The following is a 10,409-nucleotide window of genomic DNA, read 5'->3' as shown; positions in this document are numbered from 1 at the left end:
TAAGGGTGAGGTTAGTATCACAGAAGAAATAATTAAATATTCTCACAATACTGTTCATAATATTTTTTATTTTATTTAATACAATGGTTTGAAAAATATTTCGTCATCTCCTTATTTTTTGTGGAATTATTAATCATAATTTAATTTATGAATGTCTTTGTTTTATATTTTCCGAGAATTTAGACTAATTAACGAAATGCTTCGTGCTGGTTCTGTATTTTTTGTCATTTATTTTTTTAAAGAAAGTTTTTGGTGAAGATTGAATTAGTTTTGCATGTTGAAATGTGTCTGTTTCTGTGTATGCATGTAAATGCAGAGTGTATGTGTACTCATCTATTTGAAGTTGCCTACTTGTGCCTACACGATTGAGAATTAGCTCTTGGACGCCTCCTTTCTAGCCGTTGGTTAAGGCAATGACTCCTTTTCTTTCCCTATCATATCAATTTTTAATTTTTGAATTGAGTTTGCTTCCAGAACCTGTGTGTGGGGGGGAGGGGTTGTGCTTGTGGGGGTTGAGCTTTGGCTCTGTGGTCCCGCCTCTCAACCGTCAATCTACTGGTGTACAGATACCTGAGCTTCTCGAGCTCTATCATATCTACATTTCAAATTGTGTACGTGTGCCTGTGTTTTGGGTGCATTTGTATTCCGTAAATCTTATTTTATGTGTGCACGCGTTTGTTGCATTAATTCAATGTTTGACAGTGTGAGTGTGTGCATGTCACTGATTTGTGTAAATTTGTGTCGTAATGACACAGGCACCTAGCTTCTTCCCCTTCCCTTTCCCCTTCCTTCTCCTCTTCCTGCCCTCCTTCTTTCTCTCTTTCCCCCCTTCCCTTCTTCCCCCCCCCTTCTACCCCCTCTGTACCTGGCCCTGGTACCTCCCAGACCTCGTGTAGAGGACAGGATCCAGACATTTTATTAGTCTTTTTCCCCTTCTCGGGTGCCCGAGGCGAGGTGAGTTATGTACTCACCTAATTATGCTTGCGGGGGTTGAGCTCTGGCTCTTTGGTCCCGCCTCTCAACCGTCAATCAACAGGTGTACGGGTTCCTGAGCCTACTGGGCTCTATCATATCTACACTTGAAACTGTGTATGGAGTCAGCCTCCACCACATCTCTTCCTAATGCATTCCATTTGTCAACCACTCTGACACTAAAAACGTTCTTTCTAATATCTAAATATTAATAATATCTTTATGTGTGTGTGTGTGTGTGTGGGTGCTTCTGGGACTGTTTTGTGTGTACGAGAATGTTGTTGTTTTAATGATAGCTAAACCATTATACCAATATGAATGTATATATGTGACTATCTATACTTTGATGTTTATTCAAATAAATTCCACACTTACAAAGACAACATGCAAAAAGAAACAACTGCTTATTTGGATCTCATAAGTGCGACACCCTGATGCAGCTCGCTGTTGACAGTTGGACGAGAGTGTTTGACATGTATTACTTTAGCTATGCCTAACCTGTTGTCGGCAGACACGACAATAGGTCAGACATAGCAGAAGCACTATATAGCAAACACTCGTTCAAATCTCACCAGCCAACTTACATATTGGCAGTTCTTACTATCTACAGGATTGAGATTGAACCTCCAGTGTACAACACACCTACTTCCCTTATTTGTTTCAAAAAATATTTTAATACAAATAAATAAATATATATATATATATATATATATATATATATATATATATATATATATATATATATATATATATATATATATATATATATATATATATTTTTTACTTATTGATTTATATATTACAAGGTTTCTCGCCTTCTCACGCTACTGGGCTAGCCTTAAGAAGGAAGGATCCTAAAGCAACTAACTGCTACCTAATGGAACTTGTAATCCCCCCGTGCTAACTCTCGAACACAAGACACTTAGGTGATCTACGCCATGTGTCACCAAGCTTATGTACAACTGTACACTCTGTGACCCCCTCGAAGATTCGAACCTGCGCCACCAGAATACCGTATGTGTCACCTCGCTTGTGTTTTGTAAGTTGGGATATTACTAATAACTGAAAATCTGTTAATAAATTTATCGGGAAAACTACACCCCGTATTTCAGACTTCGTAGGAGTCGCTGAGATGCTGAATAGGAGTCGATCCTTCTTAGATAGACATCGGGGGACGACACGAAACACCCTATTATACTCCACGTCCAATCACAAGTCACCCTGTAAAGTTCTATGAGGATAGCCCTAAGTATCAGCTGTGCAACCGCGCACAGACATTCTCGCTCATAGATATATATTTCGATTTGCCATCCCTCGTATAGGTCTAAGTAAATGTATTTTTATAGTACACCACAATGTCTTCGCTTGGGATCCGATTGTTCTCAGTGCAATTGTCTCTTAATGGCTTTGTATTAACGATTTTATACAATTGTGTATTACTGTAATCGTTATTCTCAATTATTTGGCGGATACGTTCCAGTTCCTGGTACAAGAGCTGCTAGGAAAAGCATGTAAATAAACACCACCAAGTTATCTCAAGAGACAGTGAAGCAGCAGCCTATGCAGCGTGAGGATATATTAATAACTTCCCAGTAAATATAACAGTTATAAAAGTGCTTTCAACAACTGCGTTTAATGTGGTAATAAGATATGATGGTTTAGAATCAGTCCAACCGCGTTTTCTAAATCTCTTCCCAGCTTCGCTTCAGTTTGTAAACAAGAAATAGTCGCCAGGAGGCCTGGTCGACGAGCGGGCCGCGGGGACGCTAAGCCCCGGAAACACTTCACGTTAACTTAAAGGCAGGAAGTAATTTCATCAGGAGAATATCCACACTACTTATTCCCTTTCCGTGACTGTTAGGGCGACCGCAAGCAGGGCGACCAGCGAGCTGAACATCTGGTTCCTGGATGATGGCACCCTAGCAGTACTCACCAGCTCTTGATAGAGGATCTACAGCTGGTGAACTCTTGAGAGAGAGAGAGAGAGGAATTGGTACTCACCCTCGAGCCTTCAAAGAGTGAAAACCCTTCCTCTAACCAATCATTCATTGATGTAGTAAGACCCGCTTTATCAGGAGCCTCAATGGCTTACCCCCCCCCCGTCCCACCCCCTCACTGAGGGCCAATCTTCATCGAATGTTTATTGCAAGAGGGCACAAATAGGTTCGAATGCCATTGCTTGCTCTAAATCTCGAATGTAAACTTAATGTCCCAAGGAGGAAAATGGGCAGTGAAATCAAGCAGCACCTTACATCCTGCCCTACATCCTCTATTAGACCAAGAAGTAAAGGTATAAACAAGGAAACACAGAGAGCATTGCCAACAGTCTTGTAGTGTTGCTGGTCAATTAGTGAGATAGTATTCTACGACAGCTATAGACACCCAACCCACAAATCTAAAAATAAAGAAAATGACGTTTCGTTTGGTTTTGGACCATTATCAAGTCGATAATCCTTCTATTTTCAGAATTGTGGCAAAGGTGACTGATTTCCAGCCACGTTGTTGTGAATTATTGTCCACTTACAAGATTTCATTGGGATTCGTGACCCGAAGTTCATTAACGGAGCAAGTGAGTGGGGCATTCTTACAGGCTTTTCTGAAAAGACAGTCTGTCTTTATGGAGATAGTCTCCTTCTCCTCCTTCTTCTTCTTCCCTAAAGATTGCAAACAGATCAACTGGAACAGATCCATAATGGAACACAGTGCCTCAATAATGCAAGGGTGGTGGGAGGGATAGATTGAGGGTGGTGGGAGTGAGAGAGGAGGGAGGGAGGGAGAGAGTGTGAGGAAGAAGCCCATGTAGTGCAGGTGGAGCAGCCAGGCTCCTCTGATCTCTTGGTCCAACATGACGGAACCCTGACGGTCTCTCGCTGTTTTTCCTCGCCCTCTGAGCTGGGCACTTTTGTCAGGCAGCTCCGTGAAAGCTGCCCGCGAACTTCAAAATTACCTCCCTCACTCCCTCCTACCCTTTCTCCTACACTCCCTCCTTCCCTCCCTCCCACACTTCCTCCCTCTCGCGCTCCCTCCCTTCCACACTCCCTCCTGCGATACATCCTTCCTCTCTCTCCCACCATCCTTTCCTTCATCCTCCCAATCTACACCTTATACACTTACTATATCTAACTCCTTCGCTCTCACCCTCCCTACCTTTTCCTCTTCCACCATAGCTGGACAACCAAGCACACATGGTTGGACAACCAGGCACACATGGTTGGACAACCAGGCACACATGGTTGGACAACCAAGCACACATGGTTGGACAACCAGGCACACATGGTTGGACAACCAGGCACACATGGTTGGACAACCAAGCACACATGGTTGGACAACCAGGCACACATGGTTGGACAACCAGGCACACATGGTTGGACAACCAGGCACACATGGTTGGACAACCAAGCACACATGGTTGGACAACCAAGCACACATGGTTGGACAACCAGGCACACATGGTTGGACAACCAAGCAACTACTGGAGTACAAGCTGATAGTAATGAAGCAAATTTCCACCATAACAGTCAATATTTTTTAATATGTGATCTTTCGAATTCACCAGCTGAGTAGTTTTTGTTTATTATATACTAGCTGTACCCAGCTAGTATATCCCCCACTCCCGTCCCCTCGTCCTCCCCACCATTCCCCACTCCCTCGTTCGATGCATTCCCAAATGATGTGATGTTCCCATCAGAAAATTTCCCATCACTGAAATATAAGAAAAACAATTAAAAAAAAATTAAAAACAATGAAAAAATACAAATAAATAAACTATACTCACGAAATGAACGGTATGGTAAACAACACAGCTCAATTCCAACGCAATGTCACACAAAATAAGTAAATCAAAATGAAAATAAATCAAAATCTATGATAATTCAATTTATCAATGTATTCGGAAACATTAAAATGGAATCGAAACATATTTAGTATAGCGTAAGTTGCTCTTACGGGCAACAGATGGTACTCTTTTTAAAAAATCATGTTTTTATCTGTCACAGGTGCAGCATCTATACTTATACTCACGAAATGAATGGTATGGTAAACAACACAGCTCAGTTCCAATGCAATGTCATACAAAATAATTCAATAACAATTGAAATAAATCGAAATCTATGAAAGTTAAATTTATCAATGCAATTAGAAACATTGAAATGGAATTTGTAACAAATTTAGTATAGCGTGTGTGTTGCGTTTACGTGCAACAGATGGTGCTGTTTAAAAAAAAAAGTTTTTACCTGTCACAGGTGTGTGACATCTATATAGTAGGTATATAAAAACACGCACATATTCGAATTGAACGTTGTATCAGAATTTTAAAGCAATCGATGAAGAACTTTCAGAGATTAGCGATTATGCACAAACGAACATTTCCATTTTTATTTATATAGATTGCTGAGGCAGTATGGGGTGAGAGGAACGTCAGCATGGTGGAGAGTGTAGGGGGTGGGGTATATGTAAAGTACACAGACCATGTAAGGTACACAGACCATGTAAGGTACACAGCGCATGTAAGGTACACAGACCATGAAAAGAGTCCAACACCGTTTGCTTCAGGAGGAAAAACACCCAAGTTCTCTGGTATATATACTTGGCCAACCACCATCTTTAAAGTACAAAGAAGGAATCGCCTTCCCTATCTCTGTGCAGTTCTTCGTGTGCTGTTCTCCATGAGCTGTTCTCCATGAGCTGTTCTCCATGGGCTGGTCCTCAGTACCTCCTCCTGAACATTCTTGAACAAAACCTGTCCATCCTTCCCCGATCATCACTGCCAAGTCTGTATTTATGAAACAAGTTTTACGAGCTTCAGAAATTCTCAGTTCAAGGTTATTATTGTTATAGATAAACCGCGTGACACTTCGATACTCATGAGCTTGTTTTAATATATGCATGTCAAGCTGTCATGACTGGGGAGAGATGTAAAGGTTTCGCGAGGAGCTTCGTAAATATATGATGAATCCTGGCCTGGAAATCTAGCTGTCGTTACTCATTCATTCCTCATACTTAATATTATTTGGAAATATTCTTAATATGTATTTTCGTTATTTATTTATAATATATTGAGTATGAAAATAATTAAGTCACTGTTTGAGCTTTAGCACGAATGTATGCCGCATACTTGCGTGTATGTAGGCATGTATAAATGCACGTATTCAGCTTGTTTATGTATGTGTACATGTATGTATTTATTTTATGCATTTATATTTGTATTCATATTATATATATATATTATATATATATATATATATATATATATATATATATATATATATATATATATATATATATATATATATATATATATATATAAGGGCGGAGGTTTCCACACTGCAGTCTACACTAAGGAAACAAACATAGGAATGTGCCTAAATGCCAACAGCGACTGCCCTGACAGGTACAAGAGGAGTGTTGTTAACGCATACGTCGACCGTGCTCTCAGCCACAGCTCAGAATGGAAGCAAGTCGACGAAGAACTCTGTAGGGTAAGGCAGGTCCTAGTCAATAACGGCTTCTCCAATGGTTTCATCGAAGACATCATAAGAAGGAAAGTGAAAAGCCATGCAACCTCTGAAGAGACAACTAACACAACACCTATACCCCCTATTAGACTATTTTACAGGAACTTCTTTTCCACAGCTCATAAAACGGAGGAAAGGGTCCTGAAAGATATTGTTAATAGAAACGTTATCCCTACAGACAAAAATCAGAGGATACAACTGACGATTTACTATAAAACCAGAAAAACGGCCAGCCTACTCATGAGAAACTCTCCAGACACAAAACAGAACGCTTTAAAAGAGACTAATGTCGTCTATGCCTTCAAATGCCCACTTGGGGACTGTAAGCTCCAAAAAAACCAGTATATAGGCAAGACAACAACATCTCTTTCTAGGCGTTTAACGATGCATAAGCAACAGGGCTCCATTAAGGAACATATAATCTCTTCCCATAACCAAACCATCGCCAGAGAAATCCTAGTAAACAACACAGAAATCATCGATAGATACAGCGATAGCAGGCGGCTTGACGTTTGCGAGGCACTACACATCAAGAAGTCAACACCAGCAATCAACAGCCAATTATTGCACAACTATATTCTACCCACCTCAAGACTCCGCTCCAATATAGAAGCATCAAGAAATATGGACCAATAGGCTTTCTACAAACACTTCTATTCAATACCCATTGTTTCTGTTCTGTCTTGTGTTGATACTTTTAATACCCTATTAATATCCCCTCTTGTTCTGTCTTGTGTTAATGCCACATCACCCCTCCCACCTAACTCAAATGTAGATATAAAATCAGAGATACGTTCTAATCAGTTGTGTATTTGTGAAGTCTTTGAAAATGTAATAAGTTTTACGAAACGCGCCCGTGTCGCGTCAGACTAGAAATAAAAAATGAATTTTGGAGAAGTGATTTTTGATTTACCTCCAACAGTGAAGCGTAATGTACGAAAGATTGAGAAAATTCGTGTTAGAATTATTAATCTTACTTTTTCGGTCATATTTAATAATATATGTCTACAGGAAAGACTGCTACCAAAATATACTAATATATATATATTATATATATATATGTGTGTGTGTGTGTGTGTGTGGGTGGGTGGGTGTGTGTGTGTGGGTGTGTCTGTGTGTGTGGGTGTTTTTTTTTTTGTGTGTGTGTATGTGTGGTGTGTTCAGGGACTCCACGCACAGGAGACAGCTTGCAAGATGATACACAGACAGTGACGTAACACACACACACACACACACACACACACACACACACACACACACACACACACACACACACAAGGTGTGAGCCAGGCAGGAGGGCAGGGGAACAATGGCGTTGATGGCAGACCCGCAGCATCCCTTTGACCGAGCAAGTGTGAAACGGCTAGCTAATATTGCCTAAGTGAACATCTCGTTTTAAGCGCCAGCCCACCCACTTTTGTTCAGGCAGAAACTGGGAGTAGGAGGGAGGGTGCAGATGGAGATGTTGGTGGGGGTGAGAGGGAGAGAGGGTGAGAGGGTGAGAGGGGGAGAGAGAGAGAGAGGGAGGGGAGGGATATTTATGATGATCAAGTGCACTGTTTTATCCATTAGGCTAATATCCCAAGCCTTAGATCTCGGGGACATGGTGACCCTGCTTCGACCTCCTCGACCAGGGCGAGAGTGGTAGGGAAGTAGGTTGATAATAAGGCCGATGAGGCTGGGGATCCGAGCACGATTTTAGCCCTTATCGACGGTGGTGTGAGAGGGGGAGAAAGAGAGGGGGGAGAGAGGGAGGGAGGGACCAGCACCAGCATCCGGTTAAAAGAACGAGTTAGTAAACAGCAAGCGACGGAGAAAGAGGTAAAGGAAGCGGAAGAAAGCCTTGTCGACGGGTTAAAAAAAATCGAGTCTGCAGCTCTTGGCGGCGGGAGATGAAGATGCTCACGGGAGCGTGTGAAGGATAATCTATAGCTGTTCCTCCGCAGCCTTCCCCGAAGACTCTACCCAATTCCATAACCCTTAACGCACCTTGAAAAACCCAAACCCCTATAGCCCTTAACCCACCCTGAAAACCCAATCCTATCACCCTATTTTTTTCAATAACCATACCCTAACACCCATTCATCCCCCCCCCCTCTCTCTTCACGCCCAGTCTTCTTCTGCCCTCTATATGACCTTCCATCCTTCATTATTACGATAAACAACGGAGGAGGAGGCCTCTTCCACCTACCTAATCTCTTCTCTCCTCTAATGTTTTCTCCCCTCCTAATCTCTTTTCCCATCTTAATTTCTTCTCTTCTCACCCTAATCCATTTTCTCCCCTACATATTTTCTTCTCTCTCATAATGTCTCGTCTCTCTCTCTCTAATCTTGTCTCTTACCCCTAATCTTTCCCCATCTCATACACTTTTTTAAGAATTTTTGCACAAACTAAAATATTGAAGACTATATTCTGAAATGTTTTTGTGCAGTAATTGTGTAGTTTATTTTAAATACAGCTTACAAAGATGGTAATTTCTCCAGCAATGACAGTTTTAAATGTAACAATATATTAAAATTGGAGAGGACTTCATGTGATGCATTTTCTCCCAGCTATGGGCTTGAAATCTGAAGGAAAAATACATCGTGTTTAAACACTTTTCTGACAATTGTTTTCATTCGAAATGATTGAAATATCACACACACTACATTTATTTTGTTCATCCTCTCTCTCTCGGGTTTGATTTTGTTCATCTTTTAAGTAGGGCTGCAATGAGCAGCAAATAATTCACGATAACTTGACTCAAAACTAGTAACCCAATCCACATATATGGGCAGAGAGGAAAGTGACGACACTTAAGACCATCCTGGAACCTTATTAAGCTGTGATCCAGAACTGATCGAAACGTCAAATCCAGTAGGAACCAGAAGCCGAATTTTCCAATAGAAAATCCGTGCTGGTGTTTTAAGACAAAACTGAGCTGCTCTATGTGGCCGACTGGTCTGTTTTTTACCATTCTCTCTAGTAAGTTGCAAGGGAAGGTGACCCAATCACACATCAGAAGATGGAGAAACGACGGTGTTTCGGTCCCTCCAGGACCATTAACAACTCGTATACCATACGACTTGTTATCCCCCTTCTTGTATATTGGAACTACTTTTGCCGTCTACCAAATTTTTGGCAGTTCACCTGTTACCAGTGATTTGTTGTACACCATGGAGAGTGGCAGGCACAGTGCTTCTGCTCCTTCCTTTAGTATCCACGGTGATATTCCATCCGGACCTATAGCCTTTGTCACATCCAACTCTAGCAAAAGCTTTCTTACATCCCCACTGGTAATCTCAAATTCCTCTAGTGGTGCCTGGTTAACTATTCCATCTCTTATCTCTGGAACTTCTCCTTGCTCTAATATGAAGACTTCCTGAAATTTCTTATTGAGTTTCTCGCACACTTCTTTATCGTTCGTAGTGAATCTGTCTGCCCCTATCCTCAATTTCATTACCTGTTCCTTCACTGTTGTCTTTCTCCTGATGTGGCTGTGCAGCAATTTAGGTTGAGTCTTAGCCTTGCTTGCTATGTCGTTTTCATATTGCCCTTCTGCCTCTCTTCTTACCCTGACGTATTCATTCCTGGCTCTCTGGTATCCTTCTCTGCTCTCTAGTGTCCTGTTACTTCATAGTTTTTCCATGCTCTTTTACTTAGTTGCTGAGCTAGCCTACATCTCTGATTAAACCATGGGTTTCTCATTTGCATTTCATTTTTTATCTTTTGGGCCGGGATAAACTTTTTTGCTGCCTTCCTTACACTTCTGCGTGATGTATTCCATCATGTCTTGGACGGTCATTTTCCTTAGCTCTGTTTCCCCCATGTTATATCCGTTAGGAATTTTCTCATCTCCTCATAGTTTCCCTTACGGAATGCAAGCCTTTTGCTTTCAGTTCACTTTCTCGAGTACTTTAGCCCTTCTTCGACCAGATACTCAA

This window comes from Procambarus clarkii, chromosome 9 (genome assembly GCF_040958095.1).
Source record: "Procambarus clarkii isolate CNS0578487 chromosome 9, FALCON_Pclarkii_2.0, whole genome shotgun sequence".
NCBI lineage: Eukaryota > Metazoa > Arthropoda > Malacostraca > Decapoda > Cambaridae > Procambarus > Procambarus clarkii.
The sequence above is the reverse complement of the archived record's forward strand: the minus strand, read 5'-3'. Positions refer to the sequence as shown.